The 22,811-nt window shown below is 39.8% G+C and overlaps 1 protein-coding gene across 1 annotated transcript in view; it reads right to left on the bottom strand.

Moving 5' to 3' along the window:
- THSD7B (thrombospondin type 1 domain containing 7B) overlaps positions 1 to 22,811 on the bottom strand; it is an 856,222-nt gene that overhangs the window by 594,897 nt on the left and 238,514 nt on the right. The gene's annotated exons all lie outside the window — the stretch shown is intronic.

Here is a 22,811-nt window from a genome sequence, read left to right on the forward strand (position 1 = left end):
TATTAAATAAATATGGGGACAAAGCAGAGTTAAATAAAATTTAAAGTTTTCTATTTCCAGGAGTTGTCAATGCTTTCTAAATGTAGATTCTGAATTCCAAAGAATTTATTCCTAGAGTGCAATGGTTCACAAACATCTTTCCCTACAACATTCTTTTCCTGGAAGGGGGGGAGGGATACACACACACACACACACACACATATGTATATATATATAAAATTTTGCATGGGTGACTCTTTTCCCTTAGATGAGGTTGATGACTATATTTTTTTAACCTTAATGGTTTTAAATAACATGAAATAAAATTATCATTTTAACTTTAAGGTCCAATGCAACTTTCAATCCAGGGCCTAGCACTTACATCCTCTCAGGATACAAACACACTAGACCACAAAGTATAAATCAGAATAAGTCTAACTTATGATTTATAATAAATCACCCACACATCAGAATAAATCTAAGATCTGCCACCTGTTCACAAAGAACGAAACAGATATAAAACACACAGCAGAGATCCATCTGTCCGTTAGGTGTTAGCCAGGCAATTTCAAAAACCTAGGACATGAGATCAAAGTGCATGGAACTGTGATAAGGTTTAAGGTTGTAAAGGCACGAAACGACTCAGAGCAAGCCCTGAACATGTCACTAATTCACAGCCCAAAAAAAAAAAAGTCCTGCATATGGTCCACATATCTAATTTTAGATTTTCTATGTCATTTCAAACATAGCTTGTGCTGTGCTAGATTTTACTTCAGGATATGACAAGATGTACTTTATTGGTCACGCATTAGTGGATTATAGTATAACTGCAGTAATGTAATCATTGACTTTAAGTTTGAACACAGATTTGTCAACTCTATATTCCATGCAGGAATATTCCGTAAATGTGATATTCTGTAATACCACAATAAACAGAATTGATTTAAATATATTTATACATTTATATAATCACATTCATATATTATGTTATACTAAATATAATATATACAAATTTTATATTAATGTGTGACTTATATTTAAGCCAATTCTATTTCCTACACATGACATGCATGATATATTTAACTATATATGTATTATATAGTATATGTAAATGAATATATCATATGATAACAGATTGTTATATAATCATATTAGATATAATGTGTATGTATGAGTGTGTGTGCAAGGATATAAACACACACCCATACATATATATGCATGTTGCCTGTTCATTCTATTAAACCTCTTATATTTCATTAATACAAATCAATACCCACCACTAGAATCCATTGCCTCAGTGACAGGATGGCTTATCTGTAACCCCAACCCCCATCCCATCACCAGCAACCTCAAGGAGTCTTTTTCTGCTGCTCTTCCTTCTACCCAAAGACAAAGGGAGAACTACTCCGTATGCATATCAGAGGACTGATATCTAACACTTAAGGAAGCTCAGTTCTTTCTCCACACAGAGACCACACAGAAACTGATGATGCACAGAAAAATATTTCTCAATCATCCAAATAATTATTAATTTACCTTCACTGTCAACCTGTACTCTGTTGTATTTCTGTTCTCCAAAAATCAATATGTAATTCATGGTCTAGGTATAGAAATTTAATGTGGACCATAACATTCTACTCCCTGGGCACTAACTTACTATAACACGCTATTAGAACTTTATCCCCCTTGTGAGTTCAGAGAATTAGTCTGAGCACCTCATAATTCCTATCCTGATGAAACACATTATCAAAAGCCTGTGCCACTTTGAAGTAATTGAAGTGCACACTTCCTAATCTACATTAAGATTAACTTGAGGTTTTCCTTTACTCTGTTCAAAACAGATGTAGTCTCAGCATGAATCTCTCTCCTCTGTTTTTTTTCCAGCTGACCACATGAGCCATTGGGTACGCTGGACGATTGACATACTGGGTCCCAGAAAGAGATAATGCTACCTCTTTGTTCAACAAGAAGAGAGAAAGAATGAAAATCAGCTTTCATACTCAGACTGGGGGGCTGGTGACCCTACAGCTCCCCCGTCTGCTTTTCCCATTAGAATACATTGGTAAGCCTTGTCTGGCCTTTGAAATTCTCACTGAAGGGTCCCTTTGGAGGTAAAACACCACCATTCCTCTTTGACCTGCCTCTTTCTTTTGATGACTGCAATAAGCATTGGGGGCAGAGCAGCTCTCACAGTACTGCGCGGAACCTTCCATTCAGTCTTCCATTCTTCTACAGGGGTGACTGCAGATGTGAACGAGGTGTCAGTGCTTTGGAAGCCTTGCATGAGCAGAGGAGGATGGAGCAGGGAGTAAGAATGGCCACACCCAACCTGCAAAGCAACAACTTCCCTGGCCATCTGGGCACGGAAAATGGACAGAAGCACAGCAGAGTGGGCAAGGCTCTGCTCAAGGCAAGGTTCGACCCACTACCCTTACATGCTTATGTTTATTTTTAATTCCAAACACCTAAAGCAAAGTCAACCGTGGTAACTACTTTAAAACAGGAGCAAGCAGGCTCGTACAAAGTGCTCTGGAGCTCTACAGACTTGAGCCCAAATCCTGATTTTGCCTTTCGGCCCTCTGTGACGTTCAGCAGCACGATTTGCCTTGATTTTCAATCATTTCAGCCTGTAGGTTGGCAACAGACATGACATATGAGAAGCTCCTGACACAGTGCCTGGAACACAGTGAGCACTGAAGGAATAACAGGTCCGTGTGGGAGGCACAGTCTGTTACCAGGCTCTTAATCTACACGAGCATTGATCTCAAAATTGGCAGCTCACATTAGGGACCAGATAATTCCCTGTCATGGAGGACTGTCCTGCACACTATAGGATACTCAGAGGCAGCCCTGACTTCTACTGTCCAAGAGCCAGTAGCAGCCCCAGTCTCCAGGCATTGCCAAATGTACTCTGGGAAGCAAAACTGCCACAAGTGAGAACCACTGATCTACACTGTACCATTTAATCCAAACGCAAAGCCTGGGAGGTGGGTGACTTGTCCGTTCTACAAAAAAGCCACATTACCTATCCAGGATCCCAGCAGTAATAAGGGGGAGCTCTAGGACAGTGAGCCAAGAGCCTGAACTCTGCCTGTGTTCCCCATCTTTAAAATGTGCATTTTTTTAAAGATTTTATTTATTTATTTGAGAGAGAGTGAGCAAAAGAGCATGAGTGGGAGAAGAGGCAAAGGGAGAGGGAGAAGCAGACTCCTTACTGAGCAGGGAGCCTGATATGGGGCTCAATCCTAGGACCCTGGGATCATGACCTGAGCTGAAGGCAGACACTTAACCAACTGAGCCACCCAGGTGCCCTTAAAATGTGTATTTTAAAGAACAATATTAGTCCACTGACACCTATTCAGGATTCTGTGTTCAACCTCTTGCTGCCTGAAGCAATGTTTATTTGACTGCATGAGTCACCTTTCCCCCATTTTTACTCTTTCGATAAACAATCTTCAGAGCCCCACCTTTCCCTATAGGTTTCAGTGCTACTTTATTAAGGTTCACTTTACCATCCTCAACCTCTGCTCTAGAAATAACCTGGACTTTGGAATCCCAGTTGGGGTTTGAACTGCAGCTCTCCCACCTGCTAGCTATGGGGCAATGGCCACATAACTTAATCTTGCCTTTATGTCCTACCAAACAGCAAACCAGAGTTTGACAACTTCACGGCTGTTTCAACAGCCAGCTCTCCAGTGCAGCCTGCTATGCAGAGCCCAGCTCCAAGGTACCTAATTGCAAATGTGAAGTGAAACGCTGCGCTCCATCCTTCTGTGTAGGCCCTTGCTAGAGGCAGTAGGATTCCTTTCCCTGCATTAAATGGACTCTGCCTGTTTACATACAAAAAGATGAATCTAATCCCCGCAGAGAACACAAATTTAGGATGACCCAACACGACAAACAGAATAACCCAACTGCCCCAGCCAGTCTAAGGCTAAGATACGGTACAACGGGCCCAGCGGCAGGGGTTGCTGGCAGCCAAAGGCAGTGTGGGGCCCTTTTCCCAAGAAAGGGGTCAGGGTCTTCCACAGTGCAGATGGCCCATGAGAGGGCAGTGAAGACCAGCTGCCCAGTGCAGACAAATGATACCTTTCATCTAGTTGGATTGAACATGACCGTTTACCTTTCACCCCCTTGTTGCAGTGATTCTGAATAAGGAGGTTTTAATAAGATGCTTAAAAATCTCACAGAGAAAATGTTAAATATTCTAATCACTTTCCACTTCTAGAACTTCAGAAATCATGCAACATTCTTGAGTAAGAGATTTATAAAAATACAAAGCCCCTCAGTGGCTCAGTCGGTTCAGTGTCCAACGTTTAATTTCAGCTCAGATCATGATCTCAGGTCGTGATCTCAAGTCTTGATCTCAGGGTTCTGAGATCGAGCCCCCTATGGTGCTCAACACTCAGCAGGGAGCCTGCTAAAGACTCTCTCTCCCACACTCCCTCTGCCCCTGCCCCTGCTCATGCGCATGCTCTCAATCTCTCTAATAAATAAATCTTGGAAAAAAAGAGAGAGAGAAAAAAGAAGAAGAGGAATACATACCCCTTAAATTCCAAACTGAGAGTTAACTACATGACCATTTTGAGCCTAAACTCTGCAGAGTGAAATGAAACACTATGGATTAGGATTCTGTCTTGTGCCAGAAGTTTTACAGGGCATTAATTAATTAATTAATTAATTAATTTAATCCATTGATTCACCAAAGGAAGAGACCAACAAAACATTTTTTTAAAATTTTATTAGGGATTAAATAAGATGAAAATCTTAACGTATAAATTAAGAACATTTGGGATTATTCTTCTTGTAAGTCATATGACCAACACCAGTTCTCCTTTATATATCATGCCTCATTTTAAATACCCTCTTTGACATCCCCAAAGTTATTCTTAATGTCCCCTGAATAACCTTATCCATACTATCAGTAAGACATGCATCTAATATAACTACACTGTTTATACCACCTTGTCACACAATTGGAAACGTGAGAAAAAGCAATCTTAAGATACAACTTGTTAGTCTAGAAAATGCTTTAGTCAGATAAATCCATATTTATCGCCTTGAGAGATGTAGTGAGGAGGGCATAAAGCAAAACTGTGATCCACCCTCCCTCCAGGTTAAGACTAGTTGAAAAATGAAAATAAGGTCTTCTCTCAGACAAACGAGTATGAAGAATAAAAACAGCAGATTATACTCACACAGAAAAATATAATGGATCCCTAAAGACCCATCCTTTTAGAACAAAAGACCAATGTTCATAACATGCCATATACACATATGTTCAGTTCAGAAACATGAGCTCTATTTTCATATGGATCTTCATTAGTCTGCATAAAAGAATCTAGTATTCATTAACATTTAGATCATGTTAATATATTAGCACAAAGTATTCAAGTTGAAACAATATCCACCCATATAAAATATGAATTCAGTATTAACTAAAAATTGCATTACAGTACTATTTATAGTACTTAAATACTTAAATGTATAAACAATTCAATTCTGCATTAAGTGACTGCTATGTAGAAAACAAAAATATCAGAATTATATCAGAAATATCAAAAATTCATATTCTAAGGTACCATTTCCGGTCTCAGATTGCTTAGAATCTCCTAGGAAAGGAAGACTTAGCTAAAATCTTATCAATATAAGGAATAATCAGTAGTTACTCCAACCAATGTACAAAGGCTTTAGAAACACTGGATTAGAAAAATTTTTCACACTGAGAACTGGATGTTTCATGGACAGCAGAGTATTATAACACTTTTTTTTTTTCCTCAGAGAAGGAGAAGAAAATGGGAATGATGTGAGCAATTTTTGAGGGTTTCACACCATTTGATTGTCAATCAAATGAGAGGGAAGACACAAACTTTCAGTTACACAACAAATAAGTCACAGAGATGAAAAATACAGCATACAGAATGTAGTTGATAAGACTGTAATGAATTTGTGTGGTGACAAATGATAACTACATTTCATAATGTATATAATTGTTGAATCACTATGCCGTGCTCCTCAAACTAATACAACATGTCAACTATACTTCAATTTAAAAGAAGGAGGCAAGGAGGAGTCTGGGTATGAGAAGCGACCTGACATTTATTGATCATATGCTCTCTGCCAGCCACAGTGCTGACTGCTTGAAGCACTCAAGAACGTAGTGTGTGCCATCTTCCTTGCTCTTATGAACAAAGAGCTATATTGGCCCATGTTGATTGCCATTAGAAGCAGTCACTTTTCTATAAGAATCTAACCTAAGGGTTCAACACAACATTCTATAGCTACTGATGCCAAAATATGCTATGATCCCGTAGAAGTTGTTGACGAAGCTGGTATTTCAATTAAATATGGTTTAATACAAAGGGGAAAAAGTCCTTAAAAAAAAAAAAAAAGGAACGGTGGGAAACAGAGAGAGAAAATTCCAGTCCAGGCACTGTAAGACAGTGAGACAGGCAAAGACTCTGGTAGGGATGAGTAATTGTCCCTCTAAATCTGCTGTCTGGTATTACACTATGCAAATATTTAAAGGTTACCTTGCATCTGTGATAGAGATACCCTTTCAATGATATTCCCCTACTTGGCTAAGTCCCTCTGGGAAAGGAATGCACACACCATTCTGATTAAATACTTGCGTAATGATGTTCTACAGACACTACAGAGTGGCTAGAGGCATTTCAAAATAGTCCTACTTAAGCAAAAGCCTATTGTGACAGCTATGTCTTTTTGTGTTTTTGAAAATCATATTGAGAAAGTTGTAACAGTTCCTGCCAGTATACTGAGTGAATAATCACTCCCCGGAAATATTGGTAACGATAATATATCTTCACCTTTCATAGTTACTCATAAGTTTGATAGTGTAACTGAGAGGGAAAAAAGAGTATTGCTTTGAAAATGACTGTGAATATTACATTTGCCACATTGGTGACATTAAAAAAAAAAAAAGATGTAACAGGAGGACTATGTGTGCTGACATTTCATTAAAAGCTCTGTGGACGTTTGTGTATGGCTATTAAGCAGGAACACCAGGAAATGAAGATTACCTTTCAAAAAAGAAAATCATAAGGTAATTCCACTGAACATTTTGAATTGAACAGTGGGTATTTCATGTGAATTTGTGAAAATAACTAAAAGTTGTGGCATTTGTAATAATGTCTTAAAAATACTTATAATTCCATATGAAAAGTTCTGAATCATTTAATCTTTTTTTAAGCATCTAGTGATGTGTTTTAAGCATCTGCACATTTTGAATATGTGGAAGCGCATTTTATGTACTCCCGAGTACTGCTGATGTAGTGGGTAGTATATCATCAAACTACCACAGCAGCAATTCTAAGGTCAAAGCCATTGCTTTTGGGTTTGATACATTTTATACATGATTTATGGATTAATTTTATGGAAAATATGTAAGCTATATGTCCCAAAAAGCATTTTATGGCATTATAACAATAAAACATTATAGTTATGGGACGCCCTTCCTCTAGTCATATCAAAGCCCTTTCCTGACATTAGTTAATCCTTGTAATTCTTCCTCTGAGGCAAGGAAGTATTACCTGCACTACCTTTCTTTAGAACACAGAGCACACTGGGGCTTTTCACAAATCTACCTGGATTTAGAAATACTACAAATCACTGATGCATTTATTCATTCAGTCAGTCTGTGATGAACCCTAGAAAATGGGCTAGGACCTGGGGAAAAAATGGTCCAGAAAAACAGGAGCACCACTCCATGGCCTCTTTCTTGGGACTTCTTGTGAAATGTGTGAAATACTTTAATTCATGGGGAACCATACAACACAATAAAGCAATACTTCCCTTATCTAAAAGCTCACACTAATAATCTGGGAACATACCTCTCTACAACATTTTCTAGCAGCAAAAAGCTCAGCCTCCAAGTAGCAAAAATATGTCACCAAGAGGTGAGCTCCTCGTGCCACAGAACGTTCTGAGAATTACTTTACACATATCACTGACAGGGATTGGTTAACTGGTTTCCAAGCCAGTGAGTCAAAGCAAAATAAGAAAAAAGAGAGGGGTACAGTTAAACGGTGGTAAGAAGCAGGTACTTCAGCAACAAACAGAACACTATATAGCTTCCTGATAAAAAAGAGACACACATACACACTTCCTCATAAGGCAGATCGTTGGGCTCAAAGGTCACACCAGTCAGAGGCTGATTACTGTCCGGAGCTGTGAGTCCTGGAATCCGTTCTGTCTTGATGACGTTACCAGTACTGCCATACTTTCAATGCTCCCTGTATCCAAGCTCGTTGCAATATGACTTTGCAGCAATTCCATCACGATGCAGAGTCTACTTCCTCATCCCCCAACACTGGGCTAACCTCGTGACTTACTTTGTTCAAAACAATGTGCTGGAAGTGACTGTCCCCGTTCTGAGAGGTCTCAAGAAGCCTTGTATATTCCTGCTTCCCAAGGACTATGCCGCTGCCATGTGAACTAAGCCTGAGCTAGCCTGCTGGAGGACACGGCACCACAGGCGGCAGAAATGAATCACACCAGCTATGACCATTTCACATCAGCCGGTTTCCAGCAGGCCCTCTAACTGCCTGGAGATATATGGGCAAGTCCAGCCCAGAGCAGCAGAACCACCTGTCTTACCTGTAGACACATATATAATAATAAAATTATCTATTATTCTGGATAAGCCTAATCTAAGACTTGAGATCACTACAATGAAGAGTGCCCAAGGAATCACCCCAACACCCACACATATACAAAAATATGCTTTCCTAGGCTCTTCCGCAAGCTTCACGATCCCCTTCCTTCCACTGGAGCACTTACTGTGGTCTGTATACAATATGGACATTTTTTGTATTTGTGTTTATACCACCAATCTTTCTCTACATCTGTGTAATTATGTACTCATGCATGAGCACACTTTGGGAATCACAACATGGTGTTACTTCTCTCTTGCAAAGATCAGCAATGTACATTAGCATATTAAGGCCTTTGAGAAATCCCACAACAAAGTGTCACAAGATTGACCAATGTTTTTCTTTTGTATTGTTTTTCAATTAAAGATTTTATTTATTTGATGGAAAGAGACACAGCGAGAGAGGGGAGTGGGAGAGGGAGAAGCAGGCTTCTCACTAGGAGGGAGCCTGATGTGGGGCTCAATCCCAGGACCCTGGATCATGACCTGAGCTGAAGGCAGATAATTAATGACTGAGCCACCCAGGCACCCCCTGACCAATGTACTGAAAGACCTTTTGGCACACATAACAGAAGTATACTCAACAGGGCCCTGACTCCAGGAAGAGTGTTCTAGAGAAACCGTATATATCAGAAGATTCTACTTTTGTACTCATAGTAGCCCAGGAAAATTAATTCTTCCTCGATTTGCCTTTTGAGCTATCCTCAAGAGATATAGTTTTGCCATATTATGACAAATACGTGTGCATATACTTGAAAATCTTAAAAATAGGGTATCGGTTGCCAGTGATTTCTTAAAATGCAGGTAATGGAAATAATCTAAAAGTACAACAATGAGGAAAGAGTTATATTTATCCACAAGATGGAGTATCTTTTAGCCATTAAAACAATGCTAATTAAAAAAAAAAAACTGGAAAATACTTATAATATTATTCTAAGTGACAAAGCAGAAAATATTTTATATTTTGCTATTTCATTTATACAAAATTTACACAGGGATGAAATAAATTGAAATGTTAAACATGCTTTTCTTTGCTTGATGGGATATGGAAAATATATATATATATCATGGTATTTTTATTTAATTTCCAGTATAACTTAACATAAAACAAACAAAACCAATTCTGTTCAGGAAAAAAAAAAAGTCAATTCTAGGTCCTTGGAAATTGCCAAAGCATCATGTATCTGACTAGTTTAACCCTATTTTTCAGATCTGAGCTTAGATGTGATTGCTTCTGGGAGATTATTCAAAACCCCGAACTGCAGTAGATTCCCTTCCTGAGAATGTCCACAGCACACTCTGCTCTTTACCATCATGGCACTTAAGACTTCATGTTCCATTTTCTCACTTACTTCTTTATACAACTTCCATACAATAACCTCTCAGTGCCCAGCTAGCTCATCACTGTAATCCCGGTGCTTAGCACAGTGACTGAAACATGGTACCTGTCAAATTAACATCACTGAACTATGGAAAGTTTGAATGTTTTCTCATTTCCTAAATGTCCTGCATAAAATAGGGCACAGATAATATAATATCTGCTTTCTAAAACAATGAAATTTCCCCCCTTAAATAATATCTTTCATTAAGGCAGCTGATTTTTTGATAACTTATCTAATTTAAACTTCCCATGAAATTTTACCTATAAGCTCTTTCCTCCATACCCAGTTTAAAGGATAACAGAGATCCCTGTCATCTCTTACATATTTCTATCAGCAGAACTGTCTAAGCACTATAAGGTTACACAGGTTCCTACTTGAGGCTCTCGGTTTGCCTTAGCTTGGAATATACTCCTCTAAGTGTATGAATCCAAACCAGTAAATTGTTTTAACATCAAATTCTTACTTAGGTCCAGAACAACCACCTTAATAATGGAAACTGTTTGAATTTCAGAACTGAAATTCTATTCAATGATCCTCAAAATTTTATGATATAGTACATTTGGGGAGATTTGTACATATATAAGAACAGGAATAATAACATGATTAGCTTTCATTTACTGAATACTTACTGTGTGCTTGGCATAATGCTAAGCAATATACACACATTATGTCATCTGACCCTCACTTTATGAGGCAGATAATAAAATTTTACTCTCTAATGATGGGCAGAATTGAAGCACCTATCTTGAGTTTACAAAGTGCCAGGGCCAGGATTATGAACGACAGAGTTCAATTTATTAATCAAATTGTCATTCCTTCTACAAATATTTACTGAGTGCCTATTCTAATAAAGACATTGCTTTGTGTCCTAGGAATATTCCAACAAACAAACCAAAAGTCCGTGGGCTCCTAGAGCCTACATTTTTTTTTTTTTAAGATTTATTTACATGCCCTCCTTAGTACCCACCACCGGATATCCTAATCAAGATAGAAACTTAAACACATGTGTAAATGCATACTGTGCAAAGATGGCTGAATGCCCACCCAAACACGTCTTTCCTCTGTGGTGGAATATATTTGCCACTGAGAAGCAGTTGTTTGGCCAGGCTTAAATTTCTCAGCTCCCTTACATCAATCAAGATGTGGTCATGTGACTACTACTTGCCAAGAGAATGCCAGTTAAACTGACCTGCATTCTGCTTGTGCAAAGGCTTCAAGAAATCTGGAGTGAGATGCAATCCCCAATTCTCCATTACTTAAAGTCCTAAGAAACAGAGGAGCCTCCACATGGATGCAGCCTGATTCTCTATTACTTAGAGGAAAGATAACTGTCAACCAGGATGACTGTTCTGTGAGTGATAAATAGCCATCTGTGGACTAAGGCATTAAACTGGACTCTATTTTTTTTTTTAAAGATTTATTTATTTGAGAGAGAGCATAAGGGGGAGGGGCAGAGGAAGAAGGAGAGAGAATCCCAAGCACACACTACTCTGAGTGTAGAGCCCAATATAGGGCTCGACCCTATGACTCCGAGAACCTACCACCCCGAGATCATGACCTGAGCTGAAGTCAAGAGTTGAACCCCCACTGACTGCGCTACCCAGGTGCCTCAGGGCTCTGTTTCTTAGAGCAGCTAGCACTACCCTAAACAATACAGAATACGGTACCTTGATTTGGGTGCTGCCGTGAAAATAACCTAAATATGTGACATTAATTTAGTGGTCAAACAGTGAGTGACATCCAACAGATAACACAGTCTAGAAATATGAAGACCTACAGTTATTAAATATTTGAGAACTCTGTTACCTATAATAATGGAAAAGACAGACCAAGTACCTATGTAGCCTATAGCTCCAAGAAGTTTGACTTTTGAGCGTTGGTTTTTGTCAGGTTATACTTGTTGCTTTTTCCAATGCTTTACAAGAAACTAATAAGCTCAGGGTGAAGTTGACTGCTTAGTAAACAGAAACTGAGGAACTTGCTGGGTTAGAGAAACAAATGATAAATGACTGTAAACATCCTGAGATGGGAATGAAAAATGAGGGCCAATCTTTATTAAAAATTATAATTTAAACAAATATACTCAGTTGGAAACAAAAATAAGACTGTGGGTATGGCTTCCCAACTCATACCTATTGTTTCAGGTGGCCACCATCGGATGACAGGCGTGAGTCTGAGGAATCAAAGAACCAAAGAAGTCTCAAAAAAGATATACTGGAAACTGTGCTGGTGGGTGTTGGGGTATAGACACACAACATGGGTTGAAAGCAAACAGAGCAAAAGGATATTAAGTCTTAAGGAATTTTATTGCCAAAGAAACCATGAGTCTGGCCTTTAAAAAGCCTTGGACTCTCAAACCCTTAAAGCAATTCTTGGTCTCCCAAAGTTTCATGAACAGGAAGCAAGTTGCAAAAATTGCATGGCCTCTAAAAAAGGTATTTTCCCGGGATGCCTGGGTGGCTCAGTGGGTTAAAGCCTCTGCCTACAGCTCAGGTCTCAGGGTCCTGGGATCGAGCCCCACATCGGGCTCTCTGCACAGCAGGGAGCCTGCTTCCCCCTCTCTCTCTCGATCTGTCTCTCTGCCTACTTATGATCTCTGTCTGTTGAATAAATAAATAAAAATCTTAAAAAAAAAAAAAAGTATTTTCCCAAAGCTCACTTCAGATGTGCCCATGGAGAAAACCGAACAAGGGAGAGCTTCTTAGAAAGTAAGTAAAGAACTACAGAAAACAATGGAGACGAAAGTTCCTCCCAAACGCAATCTAGGTTCTAACCAGGAGAATCCCTCCACTGTAAAAGCAGAGTCTTCATAATCCCTCTCCTGAGGATTCCATTACTGCTCTGAGACCACTGACAGCCATGTGATTGCCCATCTGCCCTGTTCGGATTGGGAACTGTGTTATCTGTATGTTGTCCCTGTTCTACCACTTTATTTAAAGGTAAAAGAGCAATTTTTTTCATCACCTCCACCTCCTGGCAAATAGGTGAAGGAATGTGACTAGTTATGACCAAAAGATTCTCAATAGGATACATGTGCCCATTCTGGACAACAATTTTAAGAAGTGAGCATGCTTCCTACACACACTTTCCCCTTCTGCTGCCTTTAGACTCTAGAGAATAATGCCTAGATGAAAGACATCCAGGACTATGAAACTTCAAACAGAGGATAGTTGTCTGCCAAACAGGAACATTTATCTTGAGCTACTGCAGAGACAATAAATAAACTTCTATAATAGTATAATCAGAGTATGTGGTGATCCATTTGTTACCCCCTGTCCCCCGCTCACCCTGCTCTACGTAATCTGCATCCACAATAAAATTCTAAATAGATAAAGTTCGAGGAAGAAAATAAAAGATGGTAATGGAGAGGGCTACATCCCAATTAGCTGGGATGACTGAAATAGGAAGATCAGAGAAGGTCTCTCTGAGGAGGTTACATTTTTGTTGAGAAAGAAGGAGTCTGGCACATTTTCGGACAAGCATTTGGGACAAAAATTGTAGCCCATGTAAAACTTTTAATCTAAAAACGAGTTTTACACTTCTAACAAAGAGCAAAAAGGTCAGGGTGCTTAAAGTATAGATAGAAAAGGGAGAGAGGATGGACTTGGTGAGTGTTGCGTCTTATTGGCTTAGGGAGAAGATCGGACAAATCTGAAGTCTAATGGGACATTCTTGGAAGGTTTTAGGTATAGTAACATAAATGACCTAGTTTACCTGCCAGCTACATGGAGAATGACTTTGGTAGGCAAGACTGAAGAATGAGGTTACCACAGGACTCCGAGCATGGGATAACGGTGGCGTGCCCAGAAGAGTAGTGATGTTGATGGTGAAACGTGGTCAGGTCAGGCTACATCTTGGAGCTAGAGCTAAAAGGGCTCATGTATGGATTGGACAGTCTGAGTGAAGAAAAAAATGAGAAACCAATGATACTTATAGGTTTGTCCCAAAAAGCCAAGTGGATGGTGGTGTTCTTTGCTGAGATGTGAAAACTGAAGAAATATTAAGTTGACTACGTGTGGGGAAAAAGAATTGTGTATGTGTGTGTACTTTAAGCTCACACAGGTTATGAATTAACTGTAAATTTTTAATATAGGTATACTAATCTATGCTATCAGGTTGCCCCAATTATAATGGGAAAGGGGTGCTAACCTTTGGTTTTTGTTTTTTTGTTTTTTGTTTTTTTTTTTTTTTTAAGATTTTATTTATTTCTTTGACAGAGAGAGAGATAGCAAGAGAGGGAACACAGGCAGGAGAAGTGGAAGAGGGAGAAGCAGGCTTCCCTCTAGCAGGGAACCCAATGCAGGGCTCGATCCCAGGACTCTGGGATCATGATCTGAGCCAAAGGCAGACGCTAACAACTGAGCCACCTAGGTGCCCCAACCTTTGGAAATTTTAGAGGGACTCAATAAATACATCACATCTCCCTTCTTCTGAAGTCTCAATTTGAACTTGACCAAGAAACAAATCCAAAAACCAATTATGTAAAGATCTAAATATCACTTTCATAAATAATGATGCTGATTAGAGAAGATAAGTTCGGACCCCAGGCTAAGCAGCTGTACTGATACTAAATCCCATTTCCTTTCCTGTCACAGGCAACTCTGAAAAAAAGCATGCCTACATTGTAGTGAGGTTCCTAAACACATAATGGAGAACATATTCTAATATGGACTTTCTGAGAAACAAGGCCAGAAATGCCTGAACCACACAAGTGTAAGTAACCCACCACTAAACCCACCACCAACCAGTTAGATGTGTCCCATTCTTCTGAGAGAAGAGTGAGGCAACAGATTATCTACTCAAGAATATAAAGGAAAGGAAAAGAAGTTTCTACCTTAAAACAAATACAAATAAGCGAATATTATAGATGTCTAGAAAACATCAATATAGGATAGAACGAGGACAAAAGGACAGAATTTTCAGTGAATGGATGTCTTTTGAAAGAGGGGCAGACATGCAAGAAATGGGCTTTTCCCTGATACTTTCAAACCGGGCTCTTGAAACGAAGGGACAGATTGAAACAAAACTGAGATTTTACTTTACTTCAGATAGTAAAAGAAGAAAAAAAAAAAAAAAAAACTAGAAGGGAGAAGAAAATGCCTTGTCCGTTAGTTGGATTTGAGGTGAAATTCTGTTTTCCTATTTTCCAATCTCATACTATATGGGTGGCTCCTACCCAGAGGGAGAAATTGTCACCCTTCATCCAGCTACAAGCTGCCAGCTCCCATTCCATCACTGCCACCACTTCTCGCAAGTTCCTGATGATTTCCTGACAGAACTGATGACTCCATCTGAGGATTCTGGTCCTTGGGCCTTTTATCTTTATTCTTTCTTGACTAACCATTCTTCCCTGAGGGATTAAATAGTAAAACTACTAAAAAGAGTCGACACAAAGGAAAGAAATAGGCTGCACAAAATGCTGTTGTTGGCCAACGGGCTAGCTCAAAGCTCCTTACGTTCCTTCCATTTTACATTTAATCTGTGGACTAAGAAGGTGTTGTTCATAGGTCCTTTCTGTCTCATGCTTCTAGGGTTCTGCTCAGAATTGCAGGGAACTACATCTCCCAGATTCCCTTCCTGATGTAGGTTCACCCACCTCAAGGCACTGGCAGAAGACTGGAAGGGGCGGAAAGCAAGGGGAACCCCAGCAGCTACTAGACTTCTCCCAGCGTCCAGTCCCACTGACAGCCAGTGCGCCTGCAGTCCTACCTCACGACTGGCAGCCCCCAACATGGTACCAGCCCCCGCCATATCAACGCTAAGAACACTCCTCTTCCCTTCCATTGTCCCTCCAAATCCAGGAGTGATCACAGCTTCCAGTAATTTCTAAACTCTAGAAGAGTTTGCCACCTTCTGTTTAGCTTCTCAGCTCTTGCATCCAATTCCCTGTTAGATTCCCTCTGTGAAAATATCTAGGATGGTTTCTTGCATATAGACTGGAACGCAGCTGACATGGGCAATGTGTGTGTGGGTTTTGTTTTAAGTTTGTTTATATTCATTATGCCAGGAAGATGCAAAATATGGCCTTCGGGCCCACTGCTTGTTTTTGTAAGTAAAGTTTTATTGGAACACAGCCATACTCCTTCATTTAAGTATTATCTACAGTTGGTTTTATTGTACAACAGCAGAGTTGAGTACCTGTGACAGAAACTTTACAGCACTCAAAATCTAAAATATTTACTACCTGGCCTTTCACAGAATATGTTTTGTGACTCTTGCACTAAAAAAATAAGACCTTCGATCTAGAGGCCCAGGTGGGCTCCTGATCATTACAGTCTAGACCAGCACTATTCAATAGAAATATAGTGTGAACTACCATGTAATTTTAAATTTTCCAAGGTGAATCAATTTCAACGATACAATTTTATTTAAGTCAATGTATCCTATAAGACTCTCAACATGTTGCCAATATAAAAAACTGTTGAGCCACTTCAGAGTTTTAGTACTATGCCTTCAAAATGCACTGTGTATTTTACATTTATAGTACTGCATTTCATTGTAAATACTTGATTTCTATTTAGGTTTCATAAAATTTATAGTTGAAAACTATAGATGTACAATACACACAACCTATGATAACTGATAAAACAAAAATAGTGACAACACTAAATGTTGGCCAAGATGCAGATAAACTGGCTCATTCATGCATTGCTCCTGGAAACGTAAAATGGTACAGCCACTCCGCAAGGAATTTGGCTGTTTCTTATAAAACTAAATATGCCAACTACCGGATGATCCAGCAGTTGCACTCTTGGGCACGCATCTCAGTTAAATCTGAACTTATGCTCACACACAAACCTGTATACAAATGTTTTCTCATAGCTTTATTCATAATAACACCAAGCTGAAAAAAATACAAAAGTCCTTTAACAGGTGAATGGTTACACAATCTGTGGGACATCCATCCACTATAACGTTACTCAGCAAGAACTACTGAAACATGGAACAGTGTGGGTAAATCTCAAAATTAAGTGAAAAAAACCCAGACTCAAAAAGCAGCTACCCACACAATTCTACTTGCATAGTATTCTTGGAATGACAAAATTATAGAAATAGAGAAAAATTAGAGGTTGCCAAGGTCTGGATGGGAGAGGTAGGGAGGAAGGCAGGAGTGACTATAAAAAAATAGAAGGGCTCATGAGGGATTCTTGTGGTGATGGAAGCGCTTTGAATCTAGCTATATGATGTCAGTATCTTGGTTGTGATCTTGTGCTATGGTTTTGCAAAGATGTTCTCATTAGAGAAACTGAGTCAAGGATGCATGGAATCTCTGTGTACCATTTCTTACAATTGCAGGTAAATCTACAAACTAAAAAGCTTGATTTTCATAAAAATAGTTTCACACAACCAAGTTTCTGTCATAACTGAAAGTTTTCCATCAACTGAATCATATATCACTTTATCAATTTTAAAAACTGGTTAAATTTTTAAAAATTAGAAATTCGATCCTTGGGGTGCCTGGGTGGCTCGGTGGGTTAAGGCCTCTGCCTTCAGCTCAGGTCATGATCCCAGGGTCATGGGATTGAGCCCCACATAGGGCTCTCTGCTCGATGGGGAGCCTGCTTCCCCCACCCCCTCTGCCTGCCTCTCTACCTACTTGAGATCTCTGTCCATCAAATAAATAAATAAAATCTTTAAAAAAAAAAAAAAAGGAAAGAAAGAAAGAAATTCAATCTTTAGTCGCCCTTGCTACATTTCAAGAGCTAAAAAGCCACAAGTAGCAGGTGGCTAAATCATTACACAGAGTGACTCTAGATCCTCTTTTTGGGCTACAACCAGCCAAAATACAGCCAAATTTGAACCATTCAGCAAGAGAATGGCCACATCAAACTACTCCCAGAAAGCACACATCCTACAAAGAAATATACATGTCTAGTTTAAAAATTCTGCAATTCGAAAAGAGGTAATGAAACCTCCGCAGTATTGAAAACTAACCAGTTGTGACAAACTGCTTATAGAGATGCATTGTTCTCTAGACAGCCAGCTAACAGGATGTTGCCTCCTCGATAAGATGTACATGTCCTCCGTCTACTCCCTTATTTTAAAAGGAGGAATACAATAAATAAAAGTGAATTATTTTAGATTACAGCTTTTCCCACCAACCCTTATTTCTGCATGAACAATGGGTTTAGTATGATGAGCGGTGACAGGGACGGCACACATTCACAAAAGGGAAGCTGATGCTGTGCTCAGAAGTTCCCTCTCTTTGACAGAATGAAAAATGAAACTGGAAGATGGAATGAAATTGCAGCTCCCACACACTCTGGCTGTTTGCCATGCAGAAGGGCCGTGGGAGACTGGTGGAGGTGGTCTCTGGGAATGGAGCACTGAAGAGAGGTGGGAAGGGCTGAGGGGTTCTGTGCCCTTGGTGACCACAGTGAGTAGCTGCTCAATGAAACAATGGCAGGGGGTGGGGGTGCCACAACTTCACATGTGTGTATTCCCGCTGCTGGGGACTTGGGTGACAGCCATTGGATCGGGTCATGAGAAAATCAGCAGAAACCATTTTCTAAAGGAAACGCAGCAGTTTAGCTGTTCTGGAAGGAGTCAACAGTCCCTGGGTCTAGCACGCAAGGCCCTGCATCACGCGGACCTTTCTGCCTGCCCACGTTTCATGCCTCTACTCTCCAATCTCGTTGACCTTATAACACTTAGAACAAATTGCCCCTGCAGCTTTGCCTCAGCTTCTACCACTGCCTACAGGGACACCTGTTCCATCTCCTTTTATTCATCTTCTAAAGTCCTTGTAAAAGCACATCTCCTGGAAAGCCAACCCAGCTCTAGGTGAGCTTGCCTTCTGTGGGATTTCCAGAGCATTTTCCAGACAAGTAAACTGAGGATCAGAACGATTAACTAGCTAGCTTAAGGTCACACAGCAGGTAACTGTCAAAATGAGCATTCAAATGAAATCTTCTTTCTGTCTCCGAAACCTGTGCCTTTACCTTTGTACTATTCTATTAACTCAGGACACAGGCATTTAAGCAAACTACATTTTATGGAGCAGCTGATGGATGCCAGGCCCTGAGCTGGGCACTAAGGACACAGTAAATAATCAATTAAAGTCACTCACAATATTATCATAAGTGCACTTGGTAAAAATATGTACAAAGAATTACAAGGTTTCACAGAGATATGACATTGACAGGGGGGTTGCAAGATGGATAAAAACTTAGCAGGTAGAAAGGGCCTGGTCAAGGCCTGGAAAGGGATGAAAGACTGCAGGATGATATATTCTAGCTGGAGAAAATGCAGGTTCAAGGGTAAAGAATTCTGAAAGCCCGGAGACTTTTAGAACATAGTTCAGCAGCATGCTAGAAATCCGGTCAAGGACAGGTTGTAGGGAATTGCATTGTCACACGTAAGAGTTGGAAGGTATTCTGTGGGTTAAAAGAGCCACAAAAGGATTCTTATGCAGAGGATTATCAGATCACATGGGTATCTCTTTCATTTATTCCTCAAGTACATATTGAGTACCAAGCATTGCGTTGAAACCGGAGATATAAATAAGAGTTTCTAGTTGAATGGTGGAGCGAAGCAGATCAGACCAAGAACTACAGAAAAATAAGGTAAACTCCTAAACAGAGATGTGTACAGGATGATATGAACACAGAGCATGGGCACTGCTTAGAAGAGCAGGGGACGGTTCCCTGGAGGAGATGGCATGTTGGCGGTGGCTGAGGATGGGCTGGAAGGTATCAGACAGGGAATAAAATGAGAGGATTAAAACGACAATAAGAACATTTGAGAATCATTTCATAGAAAAGATTAAAATATTTGCTGATGTACTAGAATAGGTATGGGGACAAGGAAGAAACAGAGGGAAGAACTGGGTTGTGATTAAAACCTTTAGTCCACTGTCACTATGGGATGGCCAAGTATTGGTATACAGTAAGAGGAACTGCCAAAAATTCACAAACCAAAAGAACTGTATAGAAAGAAAATACTGGAAAGGCAGGAAGAGAATGCCAGATAACGGTATCATACTTTTCTTATTTTTTTAATATTAATCATTACATCACTTAGCTAATGATGGTAAATATTGAGCCATTTCACTCAGAAAAATAGCACATGTTTGAGCTTAATAAATTAATAAGTTCTATTTTATTTGCTTTCTTGTTCCATAGGTGTCTTGCAAGGTACAAACTGAACTCCCTGGAAACGTGAAGCCTGCACATACAAACATACAAGAGAGTTTTCCAGAAGCCGTGTTTTGTTTGTTGCATCAATCCGAGAGCACAGATGTGTGCTTCTGAATCCTTGTAGTTTTCTAAAAATTTTCAAGCTTTAGAATATAGATTTACACATTTCCAGAGATTGTCTCTGAGCCCAGAGTACTTCTGTTGTGCCTTTATGAGGTTTCTCTGGTTTTACTTGTTATGAGATTCATAACCTCATTGCCAATGTCATCGATTGATCATTATTTTCAAGCCTTAAAATTGTCTCTATACTTATGTGGAAACACAGTAAGCAGCACCTCTGCAGTCCTCTACTATAATATTCTTAATTTTTTTTTTTAATTCTGAAGTTTAAAATGTGATCTATGTGTTTTTTAAACTTAATAATCTATTCTAAAAACAAAATTTATAATGTATTTTTCTTATATTTAAGGACAGATCGTTAGTTTTAAAAGAGAGAATTCAAGACTCACTTTCTCCATACACACCAACATCAATCTACACATAAAAAAGTTGAAAAAGATCAGAGTTCTTGACTGAGGAAAGGAAAGAATCCACTCCAAAAAGAGTTAAAATAAAAATAAGTCAAAAAGTATCTTTCCTTAGCGGCACAGATGTTAAAATTTGTCACACTGCATCATATACAAGAGAACTTTTGGACATATTATAATGCAAGCTAAAGCACAGCATTAATTTTGAATCCAGCTGCTGGGCATTTGAAGAAAAAGGAATTATATATTTTTTTTGATGAGATCTTCAAAAGTTAAAAATGATTGTCCGCAACTCTTCAAACTAGGAATGGAAAGCCATGGGAGCATCTCAGAGCATAAGACCTGCACCGCCCTGAGGGGAGAGGGGCCTGCAGAAGCTGAGGGACTACGGGAGCCTGTACAATGGACACAGAGACCGCAGGGCTGCCCTGACATCAAAGCGGGGGAGCCAGGAACCCATGCTTCAGCCACGTGCTCAGTTCTGCTTGGTGGTCTATTTCACGCAGTGGTATCTGCCCTTGCAAACCCAAATACTGTCCCTACAACATTAAGAATACACTAGCCCCCCATGATGACTTCAAAATCAGCTCATCAGACTTAAGCTCGCATGTGCTGCCTGCTTCCCACGCACTGAGCCAGTCCACTCCCCACACTCACTGCCCCACCCAGTCCTCCTGGTGAGCAATTGGCATCCTGACCCTTCTATTCTCTCCAAGGTGCAAATCTCTCCTCCAGCCTCTTCCCAAAATTGGTTCCACCCCCACCAATGATTAAGTTTTTCTTATAAAATGAAAGAGAGGGAGACAGAGAAAGAGAACACAGAGCCCCTTCTTTCAACTCTAGTTTGTTCGCTTTAAAAAAAAAAAAAAAGATTTTATTTATTTACTTGTCAGAGAGAGAAAGAGTGAGCACAAGCAGGGGGAGTGGCAGGCAGAGGGAGAAGCAGGCTCCCCCGCTGAGCAGAGAGCCCAAGGTTGGGCTCCATCCCAGGACCCCGGGATCATGACCTGAGCAGAGGGCAGATGCTTAACCAACTTAGCCACGCAGGTGCCCCTCAACTCCAGTTATGCCTCAAGTTACTATTCCATTTTTTGTTGCTTTCTTTTTTTTTTTAATCATTTTTTTCTTCTTTTTAAGATATTATTTATTTATTTGACAGACAGAGATCACAAGTAGGCAGACAGGCAGGCAGAGAGAGAGGAGGAAGCAGGCTCCCTGCTGAGCAGAGAGCCCGATGCAGGGCTCGATCCCAGGACCCTGAGATCATGACCTGAGCTGAAGGCAGAGGCTTAATCCATTGAGCCACCCAGGGGTCCCTTTTTGTTGCTTTCTGGTTATGAACAGTTGATATACACTACAAGTCCACAGCCTCCCATCCATAATGCTAGATACAAAAAGCTCTAAAAACAATAAATACATTTTTATAAACACATATGTATATGCACATATTTTGCAGTTTATTTGAGAGCAAAACCTTATCTTCTAATTTGACAGTAAAATCTGTGGGAAATTAACATTTGAACTGAATTTTCTTATATTCTGAGTGGAAGTATCACCGTGACTAATTACAATGTGCTAGGGGGCCATATGTACCAAAAAGTACATATGCACTACATTCTATTTTTAAAACACCCACAGTTAGAAAGGCATCTGGCCCCAGGCCTTGGGGTAAAGGACTGTAAACCTACAATATTTTTCATATCAATCTCAATAGTTAGGAGCAATTGTGAAAGTATTTATACACTGTATCCGTGATTAATACAGAGGCTGATATGAAACACCAGTGGTTTCTGACTTAAGAAGTCCAACTACAGAACTGCGGTTTAATTTCCATGACAGTACTATGTTAAGGGGCATTAACGTGTCTAGACACTCTTCATATACCATTTAATATTCTTGGAGAATGTATCCTGGTCCACGTAGGTTGAGCTGTCTTAATGAAATAAACCCTGATGATCCCCATGGGAATCAAACAACAGACACAAAAAGAAAATTACTACAGATTCTCTCCCCACCGTGAGCCTGCAGAAGCAAGTTTTCACAGAAACGTGTGGGCCGTGGGGACTGGGGCTCACACCCAGGCGTCCATGTTTGTTCAGTTTACCAAGGAGGT

This window comes from Lontra canadensis, unplaced genomic scaffold (assembly GCF_010015895.1).
Source record: "Lontra canadensis isolate GAN:19392208 unplaced genomic scaffold, GSC_riverotter_1.0 scaffold11, whole genome shotgun sequence".
Lineage (NCBI taxonomy): Eukaryota > Metazoa > Chordata > Mammalia > Carnivora > Mustelidae > Lontra > Lontra canadensis.